This window comes from Thalassophryne amazonica, chromosome 5 (genome assembly GCF_902500255.1).
Source record: "Thalassophryne amazonica chromosome 5, fThaAma1.1, whole genome shotgun sequence".
In the NCBI taxonomy this organism is placed as follows: domain Eukaryota; kingdom Metazoa; phylum Chordata; class Actinopteri; order Batrachoidiformes; family Batrachoididae; genus Thalassophryne; species Thalassophryne amazonica.
Genome location: NC_047107.1, coordinates 89,793,555 through 89,810,632, shown reverse-complemented (window position 1 = coordinate 89,810,632; position 17,078 = coordinate 89,793,555). Strand labels below are relative to the sequence as shown.

General features: G+C 40.3%; 1 protein-coding gene across 1 annotated transcript in view; it reads left to right on the top strand.

Moving 5' to 3' along the window:
• Positions 1–17,078, top strand: part of si:dkey-174n20.1 (uncharacterized protein LOC796174 homolog) — a 114,765-nt gene that overhangs the window by 12,595 nt on the left and 85,092 nt on the right. The window lies entirely within an intron of this gene.

Below are 17,078 nucleotides of genomic sequence, written 5' to 3'. Positions count from 1 at the left end.
CAGGGCAATGCCAAAATACCTTTACCTTAGTGTACATCACCAAATAAGCAGCCTTACAAACTCTGACTGTCTGTCCATCTGTCTAGGGCATCACATGAAAACTAAGATTTCACACACAGGCACCACCTGTGTACCCTGCTAGTATACATCTAATCAACCTATTCGTCAGGTGTGAGAACATGTGTGTTACTACATCCACCACACTATAGAACTGCCTTAGAGCCTCATTGGTGTCTATCCCCACATAGTATCTGTCATAGCGAGGTGAAAAACAGGTGTCCCTTTTGCCTTTTTAGGTGACAAGAGTCCTCAACACTAAGGTACCGGCATGCAGAGAAGTGAGCCACGTGGCCAAAATGCCATAGCCTTCACTCCTTCACAATGTAAGTGATACTACTCATTTTAGTCTCCCTAAGTAACTTTTCGTTTAACATAAAGAAATTCCAGCAGTACCCAAGAATCCTTCAAAAAGACCAGAGTACCAAAGACATTTCACATATACTAAATACATTTTTTTTTTCCTTGTCTCCATCACTGTATGTGTACCCTCCTCGAAATTCATTGTTTTCTATTCTAGGTTAGAGCAAACCATTTTACCTAGAGTTGGAAAAATGGATTCATCAGTTAGTTTTTCAACATCATGTCCATGAAGGTCACAAAAATATTTGGAGGATATGGCTCAGTATATACAGTATTTACAAATTAAATTAATATTCACAAATGTTTAAAATACATTTCAAGTATTTTAAAGTCATTCAAATAAGTATTTAAAAATCTTTTCTTGCTGTTGTGATTATGGTGAGATAGTACTACTCCGTCAAAATAATTTCCTTCGGAATAAATACAGCTGATCTTGTTTTATCTTATCTTACTTTTCATGACACACCCCACCTGAGGGACGTAGACTACATTTAATCCAAGCAAACGCTGTTTGTTACCTGACCAGTCATAGATGCTTCCAAAACAGTTACACACATTTTGCCTAAGGTGTGTGTTTGCACACCAATTGGCAAAAATGCTTTTGTCCATGTCCAATAGGACATGGCTACAACAACAGTTGTATCTCAGCTGATAGTGGGTACAGGTATGAGACATTTCTGTGTGTTGCTCTGACAGTGAGCACCTACAACCCAATAGCACCATCCAGTGATTCACAATTTTTTTGCAGTATATTGCACAATTTATTGCGGTATTACAAAGGTTTTGTTGGGGGGAAAAAAAAAACTCAATGTCAAATTCTTGATCTTTCTGTAGATATTGGGTTGGCATTTTGATTGAAATCATGTGTGCTATGCCATAGGTCCTGCAAGATCTCATGTATTGTAGCCAAAAAATAAATAATATGAGCGGAGCATCGCACAGCAGCACCAAGCTCACTCATGGTACAGGGCATCCTAAACAGGAAGTGCCAAAATTCAAGTCCACAATAAAACAGGAAATGTTCAAATGTCAAACACTTCCTGGATTAACAGACGAGATTCCATGGAATCTCGCCAGAACTCAGTGGCAAGCTCGCACTCAAACAGGAAGTGCCGAATTCTCAGTCACAGTGAAACAGGAAATGTTGAACACTTCCTGGCATGGGTGGAGCTTGAGTGGAACCCGGGGTTTCACTGGACTCCCCTGAAATCTGATTGGACACAGGTGATTGATACGTCACAGCACTGCCCATCTGGTTGAATGAGCTGCATTTTCAGATCAGTGAGTCACATTGACTGCTAGGTTCCTCCTGTCCAGTGGTTTGTGCTGTGTACCACAAAAAGTTCTAATCCACCTTAGAAGAAGAAAAATGTTTGCATCACATTTGAACTGAGCATGTCATTTGAACTGTGGACTTCTAATCACACCAAACTTATATTGGTGAGTAAACAACCATATTTTATATCAGAAATGAGGCCCAGGTTGATAAAAGCAGCATTTCTCCTTTAATTCAGGTTGCCATGTCTGTCTGTTAGCTGTTTAAGAGTGCAAACATGTTTAAACTAACAGACAACAGCTGGTTCATTTTCTGTTGGCTTATTAGGGCAACAGATAACTGAAACAATCCTTCAAATGGTGATACAAGCATCAAATTCAGCACAAATACAGCTGGAGCAAAATTAATGGAGCAACTTTAACTTTTAACCCCTGTACAAACTGAAACTGACCTTTGTCACCGTTCTTATCATTTATCATTCTTATCACTTATCATGTTTCCATCCCCTGACTTGTCTAAAGAAAACTGGCAATAAAACTGATTATTATTTACAGGTTTTATCAAGTTTCAGAAATTTGCTTTCAGTCTGAGTTTGAGGAAGATCATTTTAGAAATTTTTATTCTTTACTTTTTGTTTTTCTTGTATATAAAATGGCATAAACAAATTAAAATGTGTGAAATTCCAAGTGTTCCAATATTTTTTGAAAACTGTCTGTGTGCAGTCAATTACACAGGTTGTGTTAGCAATGTGCTCTTTAAAAGCTTTTGGCAATGTTGCTTTGATTGTTTCATGAGGCAATCACACAGGGAGATCCTTCATGTGTTCACACATGTCTACCCACAGTCCTGACTGTCCTGCTGACCTGATCTTGTGATATTTTAAATCGGTGTGCCAAATCAGCCAAGACAAAGTTTTGTCTTCGTTTCATCAAAGTCAACAGAATTTGAGCCACAATCGGCATTGATGGTGAAGTGTATGAAATTCTGTGAGTGGAATCCCTGCATACAGACTGGAGTCTGCATCACTCTCCAAGATGCAGTCAGCTACAGGGTGTGGCGCTCCTGGTGGTGGTGGTGGTGGTGGTGGTGGTGGCGATGGATGCATTTTCCATTTCTGGGTCCAACATGATGACTTCATTACTGAAAACAAGCTCCTCACCCTGATCCATCTTATCTTGTTTATCTGAGGGCAGAAATACAGGACATGACTATCAAGAAGTGATATATTAGTGTTTTTAACACTTTGATGACACCATTAACCTTCCATCAACTCCACTACTTCCCACTGGTAACAGCATCACCTCTGTACTCCAGAAACCAAGACAAAACCTGGTACATAATAACAGCTACAATATTAAATTCAGATTCAGATTAAAATGCTGCATTGTTGAACATTTTATGTCTGTACTGAAATTATGGCATTTTTAGGTTCATACTGACCAACAGTCCAAACGCACGTTACATTTTAACTGTTCAGAAAAGGGTAATACATGTTGTTGCTAATGATTAATACTATAGCTAATGATTAGTCCTCCAGACACATGAAATCATACCTGTTATTCTTGTGACACTGCTGTCAGTCATCTTTATCTTCTCTGGTGGTTTGTCATATCCTGACCACAAAGTGGGACATTCCTCTGTGGGCTTTTTGTCAACAAAGTGAAAAGAGCACACGTATAACATTTTAGGTGGTCTTTTCAAGTTGTGTTTCTTTCAGCCACATCCTTCTGGGGTCCTCATCCCTCGGTCAGCAGTGTAAACTCTCTCAGTCCGGCTGCAAATTGAAAACGTGGCTGTTGTAGCTGCAGATTTCACTTCGTCTGGTTGTTAGAACAACCGCGAACAGCGCAACATGTTCCCGAGCTGCACAAGGACATTTTTTTTTAATGCTACAGGAGCTGATCATTGTTTCGAAAAGAAAACAAGCTTTCAAATAAACCAGTCTGAGAAACAAAAGCCGCTAGAAAACAATGGCTCACTGCTACTTTCCGTGTCTAACAGGAAGTTGAACCCATAATCACTTCTACAGCAGCGCCCTCAGGAATAAGGTGGATAGGCAACAGTGGTAGGAAAAACTCCCTCTAGCATTTGTTTAGGAAGAAACCTCAAGTAGACCAGACTCAGACAGGTGACCACCTGCTTTGGCCATACTAACATATCAAAGATCATAGTCAGTAGTACCAGTACTGCAATACATTTCTTACACATTGTTAATACCACTGGGCTCTGTTATAGGTGCTCAGAAGTTTGGAGGACCACTGTGTGGAAATGTAGCTACGTCATTTCTAATAATGCTGAAATAATGTGGTTAAATGTTTTTTCATATGGAGAATGCGGGTCCAACAACTCCACTAAGTCCCACCTACTTTCAAAGAGCCCAATGAAGCATGGAAGTGTGACACACGATCGCATTCCATTTGGAAATATGTCACAGCAAAAGCGAGAAATGTTCAAACTGTCGCTTCAGTCTAACTTTTATGCAATGCAACTTTTATGCAGATTTGTTTGTTTACACTGTGGTTATTGGAAGAATAGCAATTTAACATTAATGAGGAAAGAAACAACCTAGCAAGCAGAATTTTGTTCAGCTTTTATCCAGTATAGGATTTGCTGACTTGGCTCAAATCTTCTCCTGAGTGTGAAGTACTAAACTAAACTGAACCACAAAACTGTGTCTGGACAAAGGCCTTAATCTTGAAAATCAATCTTTATTTTAACTCTGACCTTTCAATTAGGAATTAACTTAAGAGAGAGCCACTCTTCCATCAGGTATTAGGAGGTAAGGAACAAAGCACACCTGCCAAGCTGCAGCTGACATGAAACACAAAACAAGTAAAAGGCACTCCCAAAGCAAAAAAGCTCATCCAAAGCCACTTCAGAAGCCTTTTCTCATAATCCAGGTATATTGCAGATCTGAGGAACTGGGAAAAGTCCCATGTGAAAGCAACAGGCTCGTTTGACTGTGACTGAACTAATTGCGTGGGGTTGTTGGGATGATAAGCGAGTGCAAACACAGAACAGGCCCCCACAGAGATGAAAAACCCTGACTTCAGCCATACACAATTAATCAGCATCTGACTCTGCAAACAGATAATTGCTTCATCGCCTCTTTTCTTAAGAGCTGACTGTCACATGAAAGCAGGAAAATTTGCACTCAGTTAGGAGATTACACTCAAAGACGTTAGGGCAACAGAAGGTATCATTTTTGTTTGTGGGGGTGTCTGGACCTTTTTATACAACCCCAATTCCAATTAAGTTGGGACATTGTGTGAAATGTAAAAAAAAAAAAAACCCAGAAGACAATGATTTGCAAATCCTCTTCAACCTATATTGAAAGACAAGATATTTAATGTTCAAACTGATAGATGTTTTGTTGTTGTTGTTTTGTGCAAATATTTGCTCATTTTGAAATGGATGCCTGCAACACATTTAAAAAAAAGCTGGGACAGGGGCAACAAAAGACTGGGACAGTTGATGAATGCTCAAAGAACACCTGTTTGGAACATTCCACAGGTGAACAGGTTAATTGGAAACAGGTGAGTGTCATGATTAGGTATAAAAGGAGCATCCCCAAAAGGCTCAGCTGTTCACAAGCAAAGATGGGGTGAAGATCACCACTTTGTGAACTGCACGAAAAAACAGTCCAACAGTTTAAGAACAATGTTTCTCAATGTTCCATTGCATGGAATTTAGGGATTCCATCATCTACAGTCCATAATATAATCAGACGATTCAGAGAATCTGGAGAACTTTCTACACATAAGCAGCAAGGCCGAAAACCAACATTGAATAGGGGAGGTGATGGTGGTTAAGGCATTGGGCTTGAGACCAGAAGATCCTCAGTTCAAATCCAAGCCTGACTGGAAAACCACTAAGGGACCATGGGCAAGGTCTTTAATCCCCTACTTGCTACCGGTGTGTAGTGAGGCCCTTGTATGGTAGCGCCCTCACATCGGGGTGAATGTGAGGTATTATTTGTAAAACGCTTTGAGCATCTGATGCAGATGGAAAAGTGCTATATAAATGCAGTCCATTTACCATTTACCTTCCATCCCTCAGGCGGCACTGCATTAAAAACCGACCTCATTGTGTAAAGGATCTTACCGCGTGGGCTCAGGAACACTTCAGAAAGTTATCTTGTCTTTGTGGTGTATTCAACTGAATATAGGTTGAAGAGCATTTGCAAATCATTGTATTCTGTTTTTATTTACATTTTACACAGCGTCCCAACTTCATTGGAATTGGGGTTGTAGGTGATGACGGTGTGGTGAGGTACCTACATCATCGCCAGGTAACAACATAAAAATAAGTGGCTCAGTGTGCAGGAATTAATGCTTGTAAGTAATGTTAATATGTTTTTATGAGACAAACAATAGGATCCTGAGGCAGTCACAACAGTCACAGGCAGCAGCTGCTAATGGATACAACATTGCACAACTTGCACTTAGAGAGCAGCGTTCGCATGTACTGAATCACTTCAAAGCTTTGCGAGTTCAGCAGGCCAGGATATTTCAATTAGTATCCACCAAGATGCTTTTTTTCTTCCCCAGCTGGACCCCCACCAATCACTCCCAGGGATCAGCCTCGTATAACCCCGGCACTGATTCCTCTCAGCCTTGAGGACTTTGTTTTGAAAAACACAAAGTGAACACAGTAATTTCCAAAGTACAGGTGATGGCCGCACCATGACGTAACACAGCAACACACAAAATAAAGGATGATTCTGTGACATGTGAAACATGCACAGCTTCAATAGCGGTCAGCTGGACAAACATTTCCTATTTTGTGTTTCACCTGTCTTTTTATTGGGTTGTTTCTTGGTTTATTAGCTCAAACTCAAAAACTAACACACCAGTTTTTAGAGTGATTGTGTGTGATCTAAAGAATAGGCACAGAAGTCGAGGTTTCAGTTTTTACTAGTAGCTCTCATGACCAACACACCACATGATATGGATATGGCGTCAGATCAGTGACAAAACCCCACTCGCGAAAAAAATGCGTTCATGTGTAGATATTAACTGCGTGCACGCAAATAATCACTCTGTGCGCACAAAGGTGCTGCGCACGAGGACCAGCGCTCCCCCCGCCCACTCGAACTTGATTTCTGCTCGCGCAAAGTTGATTTCTGCTCGCGTGCAGAGAATTCCTGCTCGCTCGCTTGAAATTTATGGCACTATGGGGGAGGGAACCAGGTCGGCACTGGCTCTGCTGTGATTGGGTTTCCCATGAGAGCGAGGTTTGATTGATAGTCCTCCTCTCTGATGCGGAAGTCAGTCGGAGACATCGGCGTTACGCGATTATCACATTGTTTCTGCTAAAAACTTCACTCCAGTCATCATCTATCTCAGCGACAGATCTCTGAAGCTTCTATATACAACAATCATTTCCACATAAATTCAGCATTATTTCATAACAAATTGCAGAAAGTCCTAAAAATCACCTCCTGACACTCGTCTGTAGACTGACTCTGCCCACCCAAACCGATCAAAGGGAATAATGTGATTATTAACCATCAGATGACAAATTAAAACCTCTTAAATCATGTGCCACCACCTCCCTGAAGGAGACAATGGCATCTCCTTAAAAAAAATAAAATTACTTACAACCCCAATTCCAATGAAGTTGGGATGTTGTGTAAAATGTAAATAAAAACAGAATACAATGATTTGCAAATCTTCTTCAACCTATATTCAGTTGAACATACCACAAAGACAAGATATTTAATGTTCAAACTGATAAACTTTATTGTTTTGGTGCAAATATTTGCTCATTTTGAAATGGATGCCTGCAACACATTTCAAACAGCTGGGACAGTGGTATGTTTACCACTGTGTTACACCACCTTTCCTTCTAACAACACTCAATAAGTGTTTGTAAACTAAGGACACTAATTGTATGTCATGATTGGGTATAAAAGGAGTATCCCCAAAAGTATCAGCTGTTCACGAGCAAAGATGGGGTGAGGGTCACCACTTTGTGAACAACTGCATGAAAAAATTGTCCAACAGTTTAAGAATAATGTTTCTCAACGTTCAATTGCAAGAAATTTAGGGATTCCATCATCTACAGTCCATAATATAATCAGAAGATTCAGAGAATCTGGAGAACTTTCTACACGTAAGCAGAAAGGCCGAAAACCAACACTGAATGCCTGTGACCTTTGATCCCTCAGCGATACTGCATTAAAAACTGACATCATTGTGTAAAGGATCTTACCGCGTGGGCTCAGGAACACTTCAGAAAACCATTGTCAGTTAACACAGTTTGTAGCTACATCTACAAGTGCAAGTTAAAACTCTAACATGCAAAGTGCAAGCCATACAGCAACAACATCCAGAAACGCCGCCACCTTCTCTGGGCCTGAGCTCATTTGAAATGGACAGACACAAAGTGGAAAAGTGTGCTGTGGTCTGATGAGTCCACATTTCAAATTGTTTTTGGAAATCATAGACGTTGTGTCCTCCAGACAAAAGAGGAAAAAGACCATCCAGATTGTTACCAGCTCAAAGTTCAAAAGCCGGCATCTGTGATGGTATTGGGGTGTATTAGTGCCTATGGCATGGGCAACTTACACATCTGTGATGGCACCATCAATGCTGAAAGGTACATCCAGGTTTTGGAGCAACACATGCTGCCATCCAAGCAACGTCTTTTTCAGGGACGTCCCTGCTTATTTCAGAAAGACAATGCCAAGCCACGTTCTGCACATGTTACAACAGCATGGATTCATACTAAACGAGTGCAGGTAGTAGACTGGCCTGCCTGCAGTCCAGACTTGTCACCCATTGAAAATGTGTGGCGCATTATGAAGTGCAAAATATGACAACGGAGACCCCAGAGTGTTGAACAACTGAAGTCGTACATCAAGCAAGAATGGAAAAGAATTTCACATACAAAGCTTCAACAATTAGTGTCCTCAGTTCCCAAATGCTTATTGAGTGTTGTTAGAAGGAAAGGTGATGTAACACAGTGGTAAACAAATCACTGTCCCAGCTTTTTTGAAACGTGTTGTAGGCATCCATTTCAAAATGAGCAAATACTTGCACAAAAACAATAAAGTTTATCAATTTGAACATTAAATATCTTGTCTTTGTGGTGTATTCAATTGAATATAGATCGAAGAGGATTTGCAAATCATTGTATTCTGTTTTTATTTACATTTTACACAATGTCCCAACTTCATTGGCATTGGGGTTGTATTTATGAATCAAATCCAAGCAAAACAGGTCCTGCAAAAAATCCTGAAATGCTGCATACATGAAAATACGAATACAAGAACATAAGGGCTTATTGAATATTATTTACAAATAATAAAAGAAAAGAAAATATAGGGCAACCAAACATTTACAAATCAAATTTGTCAATAAAAGAAACCACTTTTAAAACATTATTGGATTCAATCAGTAATAGAGATTTATTATTAAGTTTAAACTCATTTCTCCAGTGAGTAATGTTTGGTTTTGTCTTGAAAATAACATTTGTGTATGTAATGTTTGCTTAGTAAAATTATATTATTAATACCAAAGTCATTACAGTTAATAATTGTCTCAAAAAGTTGCCCAAAAGAGATCATATTCTTAAAGATTTTGGAAAGGAGGAAATACAAAAGATTAGATGTAAATATTTAACATTTCCAGTCTCATCAAAGATGAAAGAAATCCAGTTGAAAATTACTAACAAGATTTAGCCAACTAAGGAGTTTTTAAAACAGCAGTTCCAAATGGATGTTGGTAATTGACTGGAAATGAAGACCTGATGGACCATCTTTTCTTTTTGTGTGAAGCTGTGCAAAGCTTTAAGCTCTGTTTTAAAAATTCCTTAGTCTTTGGTGAAACTGGAAATGTTAAATATTTACATCTAATCTTTTGTATTTCCTCCTTTCCAAAATTTGTAAGAATATAATCTCTTTTGGGCAAATTTGTGAGACAATTATTAAGTAACTGTAATGACTTTGGTATTAATAATATGATTTTAATAAGCAAACATTACATACACAAATGTCTTTTTTTTTCCAAGACAAAACCAAACATAACTCATTGGAAAAATGAGTTTAAACTTAATTATACGTCTCTATAATTGATTGAATCCAATAATGTTTTAAAAGTTGTTTCATTTATTGACAAATTTGATTTGTAAATGTTTGGTTGCCCTATATTTTCTTTTATTATTTGTAAATAATATTCAATAAGCCCCTCATGTTCTTGTATTCGTATTTTCATGTATACAGCATTTCAGGATTTTGTACAGGACCTGTTTTGTTTGGATTTGATTCATAAATAATTAAATTATTATTATTTTATTTTATTTTTTTAAAAAGGCAATGCCGTTGTCTCCTACAGGGAGGTGGTGGTGTCATGGTTTGCATGTGATTTAAGAGGTTTTAATTTGTCATTTGATGGTTAATAATCACATTATTCCCTTTGATCGGTTTGGGTGTACAGAGGCAGTCTGCAGACGAGTGTCAGGAGGTGATTTTTAGGACTTTCTGTAATTTGTTATGAAATAATGCTGAATTTATGTGGAAATGATTGCTGTACAGAGGCTTCAGAGATCTGTCGCTGAGATAGATGATGACTGGAGTGAAGTTTTAAGCAGAAACAAGGTGATAATCGCTTAATGTCGTCTCCAACTGACTTCCACGTCAGTGGAAGGCTGTCAATCAAACCTCACTCTCCAGAGACATCCAATGACAGCACAGCCAGTGCTGACCTGGTTCCCTCACCCATAGTGCCATAATCCTGCCCACATAGTTCTACAAGTTTCAAGCGAGCGAGCAGGAATTATGCACGCAAGTAGAAATAAACTTTGCGCAAGCAGAAATCAAGTTCGAGTGTGCGGGTGGGGGGGGGGGGGGGGGTGCTGGTGCTGGTCGCGTGGAGTGATTATTTGCGCAGGTGCAGTTAATATCTACACGTGAATGCATTTTTTACGCGAGTGGGGTTTTGTCACTGATCTGATGCCATACATGACCCTAAGAATTAACCAGAGACAGAAACACAGGCCAATGCAATTCTACTATATACACTGTAAGGATGGCCACCTCACTACTAATGAAATTCTGCTGTTCTGTGACCACACAAATATGTGAAACCAACAGTCATGAACATAAGTGTAAGTGTGTAAACACACACCAGCCAAACTACAAACACAAGTGCCAGGAGGTCTGTTTTTTTTTTTTTCACTCAAAACTGTCTCTGATCAGGATTATTTGAGTATTCTCTGTGATCATTATGATTTAAAAAGAGTAAACACGGTTGTTTGACAATAAATGGCTTCGCCCAACCACTGACCACGAGTAAAAAAGTTTTTGTTTTATCATTCATTTTGTCTGAAAAATGGCAAAAAAAAAAAAAAAAAATTCTGCCAGGATATGTAAACGTTTGAGCGCAAATGTACATGCTCTTTTAGTGCCTTCCAGTAACAAAACATAAACTGATACTCGAAAGAAAATGATGTCTCTATGTCGCATTTATACAGTTCTCTTCTTAGGGCCCCTTCACACATAGTACAATTAAGTACGAATTTAGGGCGAATCACAAACCTGCTGCGACGGTGTTGTGCACACGACGGTGTTGCGCAAGCAGGAACACAGTGCGAGCAGCTTGGACGTGTTGTACCACATTGCGCCGCTGATGTGGAGAACAATAAAATAAAAAACAGCTGTAGAATTAGTGACTATCACTGGGTTGGTATAAATAAAAGGGGACGCAATACAGAACCCCATAGTGAAATAACCCTGGTTAATTAAAAAATAAATGCTGTTTACGAGATTCAAACCAGCAATTTACAAAAGCTCTGATTACCAGATAGAAACGTTACCACTGCACTACAATCACTGTCTTATAACAGGAGCGTGAAATGACAAAAATCAACAAGGAGATAAATGTATTTTTTTTTTAAAGAGAGGAAAGTGCTGTGATAATTGACCAAACGGCTTTTGTTGTGGTGTATTTCTGCTTTTATGTGACTGAAAGTGGCATTTTTGTCACACTGTTGACTTGTCATATAGTCCTGCGCTGCTCACAGGACACACGTGTCCTGTCAGACAGACGCGACATTCAGATCGCCTGCTGCGTGTCCAGATGAACTGATGGTCCATTTCTCCAGCCCGTCGCAAAAGTGATATATGTTTTTATGTATTTCCACGTGAGGACAGCAAGCACACACATGCACGTGTCCTTCAAAACACGGTACGTGTTCTGCAGCTGTGACATCCAGAACAGAGATCTCAACATCTGCAGCTGTCGGCGGACACACCACCTGTCAGTCCAGCACACACACCATCTGTACATCCATATCAGCAGCCCATGCAATTGTGCTCTCACTCCCTGGGCACGCCACATGTTTACGGATGGGGGAGTGCAACACATGTGCGATTCACACGCATGGCACATGTGTGCACGGGGAGCCAATACTCTGATGTGTTGCTGTTTGCAAAGCCACACTCATGGGGCTCTTAGAAAATGTGTTGCCATTCACGCTATTAGCATGGCATCAGTCAGCAGATGTTTACTTTTGAGATGGTGGGAAAATTTGTCTAAGTGCCAAGCGACTGATGTTAGATGTTCATGTGTGTCACCTGGAATTTGGCCGACACCTGCCGCAAGAGGGTTCGATGGGGTCTCACAGCCACACTCTGTCTTTCAGCTGCTGGTGTGCACAAATAGTTGTAGCAACAGGTGTATGAGGCATTGGAGGCAGCTACGATTTTACACGTATTGCATACGATTCCTGCTTCATGTGCAATTCGACCGCATTCGTACTATGTGTGAAGGGGCCCTTAGTGATGCTCAGCCGTTCAGTCATGCAAATCCAGACAATAAAAACAGTCATGCCTTTTTTTTTTAACTTCAATGCTTTCTACCCCTATTATGGACCATTTACCACAATCTGGACATTTTCCAAACTAAATGTAAAGAAAAACATGAGGCCAAACAAGGAGTTGTGAGGTCAAGAGAAGATGAAGGAATATGATTTCCAAATGTTCAATTCCAAACATATTTGTTGCCATAGAACACAGTTTCAGTGTGCAGTGATGTGAGTCATGATCTAAAAGCACAGTGGTGGTTTAACAAGTCTGTTCACGAGCCACCACCTCAGCCAGCTTCTTCTCTAAAAATCCAGTCAGGAAGTCACTTGTGATTATGATTTTTAAATGGATGTGAAACCAATCAAGAAGAATAAAAACGTTTAAAACCGTTTTTATTTGAAAGCTCCTCAATCACAAAGTCCCTTCAAAGACTGATGTCCTGCTGCTTGATTTGCTGACACTCCTTTACACAAATACAAAGGATGAAAGCTGTCACTGCCCATGTGCTTACACCGGCTTTATGTCTTCTGCAGCCGGTTTCACCTCCTTTAAGGGGAATTATATTCCTTGCTCTTCCTATAGCTGCCACAGGTTAACAGTCTGATAGGGCTTAAGGCCCACTGGTCCTGGTGATTATCCCAATATGGCATGAAGTGAATTGAAGTCTACAGCTCCCCATTGATGGGACGCTAGTCCATTGGAAGTTAATACTCTTATGTTGGGGTGTAACTACACAGAGATGAACTCAGTTGCAGGCCACAACAGATGAAATGTTGAAGAGTGATTTATTTAGAAAGTGCAATAAAATATTAAATTCAGAGTCCAGTAATGTGGGATAGTCCAGCCAGGTACAGGTATCCAGGAGGGAGGGAGCAGGGTCCAAAGTTGTACATGAGTCCAAACAGAAAATGAGGGCTATATGCCAATGCCCAAGACAGAGACTCACATTAAAGCCAGGTACAATATAGGAGCCCCGGAGACTCTAAACCCCTCCATGGGGACAACCAGAACAAAAAACAGAGAACATATAGTGAGGATGAAATCACAGAAAATTCTACAAGTCAAGGCCAGTCACCATTCACAGCTCTGTGGATCTGAACAATGCACATGTTGCAGCTTGTCCAAGGACATGCACAGGTAAACCGAGGAGTATATAACTATATATTGATAGTCTAGTTCCGATCCTATACAGGCTGCAAGCTGACAAACAAGAAGGAAAATTGTGTAGACCAGTACTAGTAGTAGTCGTCGTAGTAGCAGTAGTATTTGGAGTAGTGACAGTGGTGCTGGTGGTGATTGTTGTAGGTCCTATATTGGCCCTGAGGGCCAGTGTTTATCCCCAGATTCTGTAGCAAAGTTAATGAGAGACTATAACTCCCTTTGGATGGGACACTTGTCTACTGGAAGTTACTTAATTATCCATCCAAACCCAGTGCCTATTTATAGCTCGGTGGAAAGAGATAATGCAATTCAAGTGTTTTGTTCAAAGACGCACACCAGTAACTGAGGCATGCAGCTGGAATCAAACCACACACTATGTGTTGGTAGTCCAATGTAGTCCAGGTTTTCTGCTCTACAAGTTGACAAGCAAGAAGGAAACTAGAAATGGCTCGATGGAAGCAATAAATCTTATACGCCACCTAAATATTTCTTTGTCATTCATTTGATTGGTGGATCTATTTCATGTAACATTCATTTTTCATCCCATTGAGTGGGTGATGTTCACTCAGGATTATTTTTGGTCTATTTGCCATGCATTTGTCTCCCATCCATTTTGCTAAAATGCTTTCATGATGCGAGGAAGCTAAATCTTTTTTTGCTGGATTCAGGGAAGCAGATGTGTTTCCACACATACCTCTGAGATCGTCAGGGTTATTGCTGGAGTGAGCTGCTTCCCAGACACAAGCCTTACTCTACCTGCTGCTGTCAGCTTCCTGCAAGTCAAATTTCAAATGACATGGATCCATTTGTGTCATAAAAAAAGAAATAATGAATGTTTTACATTCATGCAATGGAAAGAATACCCAAATGACAGTTGTGCAGGGGTGGTGGCAAAGTGGTTAATGCACTTGGTTTCAGTTCAGAAGGTTCTGCGTTCAAATCCCACCCCTGCCACATTTCTGCATATAATGTGGAGTTGCGTCAGGAAGGGCATCCGGCGTAAAACCTGTGCCAATTCAACATGCAGATCTACCATGGATTTGCTGTGGTGACCCCGAGGGTAAACAAGGGAGCAGCCAAAGGGACTTACTTTTACCCAAACGCCAGTTGTCATAGTCACAAACCAAATGTACTTACTCACTCACTCACTCACTCACTCACTCATCTTCAATCAATTTTATTTATATAGCGCCAAATCACAACAAACAGTTGCCCCAAGGCGTTTTATATTGTAAGGCAAGGCCATACAATAATTACGTAAAAACCCCAACGGTCAAAACGACCCCCTGTGAGCAAGCACTTGGTGACAGTGGGAAGGAAAAACTCCCTTTTAACAGGAAGAACCCTCCAGCAGAACCAGGCTCAGGGAGGGGCAGTCTTCTGCTGGGACTGGTTGGGGCTGGGGGGAGAGAACCAGGAAAAAGACATGCTGTGGAGGGGAGCAGAGATCAATCACTAATGATTAAAAGCAGAGTGGTGCATACAGAGCAAAAAGAGAAAGAAACACTCAATGCATTATGGGAACCCCCCAGCAGTCTAAGTCTATAGCAGCATAACTAAGGGATGGTTCAGGGTCACCTGATCCAGCCCTAACTATAAGCTTTAGCAAAAAGGAAAGTTTTAAGCCTAATCTTAAAAGCACAGAGGGTGTCTGTCTCCCTGATCTGAATTGGGAGCTGGTTCCACAGGAGAGGAGCCTGAAAGCTGAAGGCTCTGCCTCCCATTCTACTCTTACAAACCCTAGGAACTACAAGTAAGCCTGCAGTCTGAGAGCAAAGCGCTCTATTGGGGTGATATGGTACTATGAGGTCCCTAAGATAAGATGGGACCTGATTATTCAAAACCTTATAAGTAAGAAGAAGAATTTTAAATTCTATTCTAGAATTAACAGGAAGCCAATGAAGAGAGGCCAATATGGGTGAGATATGCTCTCTCCTTCTAGTCCCCGTTAGTACACTAGCTGCAGCATTTTGAAATAACTGAAGGCTTTTCAGGGAACTTTTAGGACAAACTAATAATAATGAATTACAATAGTCCAGCCTAGAGGAAATAAATGCATGAATGAATGAATCTTCAACTGCTTATTCCAATTAAGGGTCATGGGAGGGGCTGGAACTTATCCTGCAGTCATGGGGTGTGAGGCGAGGTACACCCTGGACAGGACACCAGTCTGTCGCAGGGCCACATATAGACAGAAGCATTCACACCCGTACGCACACCTATGGACAATTTAAAGTGCCTTTTTTTGTCATTTTATATACATATATACAACAAAATTTGTCTTCCTCATTTAATCCATCCTAATTGCAGTTAGACACAATCCAATCATTAGGAGCAGTGGGCAGCTACAGCCTGGCACCTGAGGACCAACTCCAGATGTAGAGACTCTGCCTTGCTCAGGAGCAGACCCTAAATAAACATGTTTTTGATTATGGGAGGAAACTGGAGTGCCTGGAGGAAACCCACACAGACACAGGGAGAACATGCAGACTCCACACAATAAGGGTGGGAATCAATCCCATTCTTGCTGTGAGACAACAGTGCTAACCACTAATCGACCATGTTGCCAAACCAAATACATGGTGAGCATTTTTTGTAAAATATGTCAGCATGTTATTATTAATTTATTGTTGGCTAGCGGCAGAATTATACATTAGCCACAATCAGTGGTGGGCACAGTTCAGCTAAACCAATAACAGATAATTATCGAAGCTAATGTTTTTGCTAGCGGATTATCTTTTCAGATAAGTTTTAAAACCATCATCGGACCAATTATCTTCCAATAAATTTAGTTCCGATAACTTTCAGTGTGATAACATTTCTTTTTGCTGGTAAAGTGAGCAAAGATTAATGGTCAAAATGTTTGTAAACCCTAAAATCAAACATTTTCATCCGTCTGTTGTGTGTTGGAGCAGACTGGCTGCCTGTCGCTTGTTGTTGACGTCATCATTAAGCGCAAAATGTGATTGGCCGGTCAACTCAGAGAACATTGTAGGTAGTGTAGTTCTGGTTCACTTTGGATGTTACAGTGAGCCGTCCGCTCGACACAAAAACAAAATGGACTAATTTTAATATTATTTTATTTTATTTCTTTGTGGCTGTAATTTCATCGTCAAGACTCGGTGGGGGAGAGGAGCTCTCATGGCGCAGTTGTGTGTACAGAGGGACTTTTCTTCATGTTTAGACACTGTTTTGGATTTTTACAAAAAAGGGCGCTTTATGTGGATTATTTATTCAGATGAATCCAACTGAAACTAACAGGTAAGAATTTATATGTCTTTTACTCTGCCAATCAATGCAATAATGGCCGTATTTCAGTTGTTTAAGCCGCAGGGTTCAAAGCATGTGAAAAAAGTGGCAGCTTTTTAGTTTGTAAATGACAGTGTCTCTAATACTGAGATAAACTGTGAC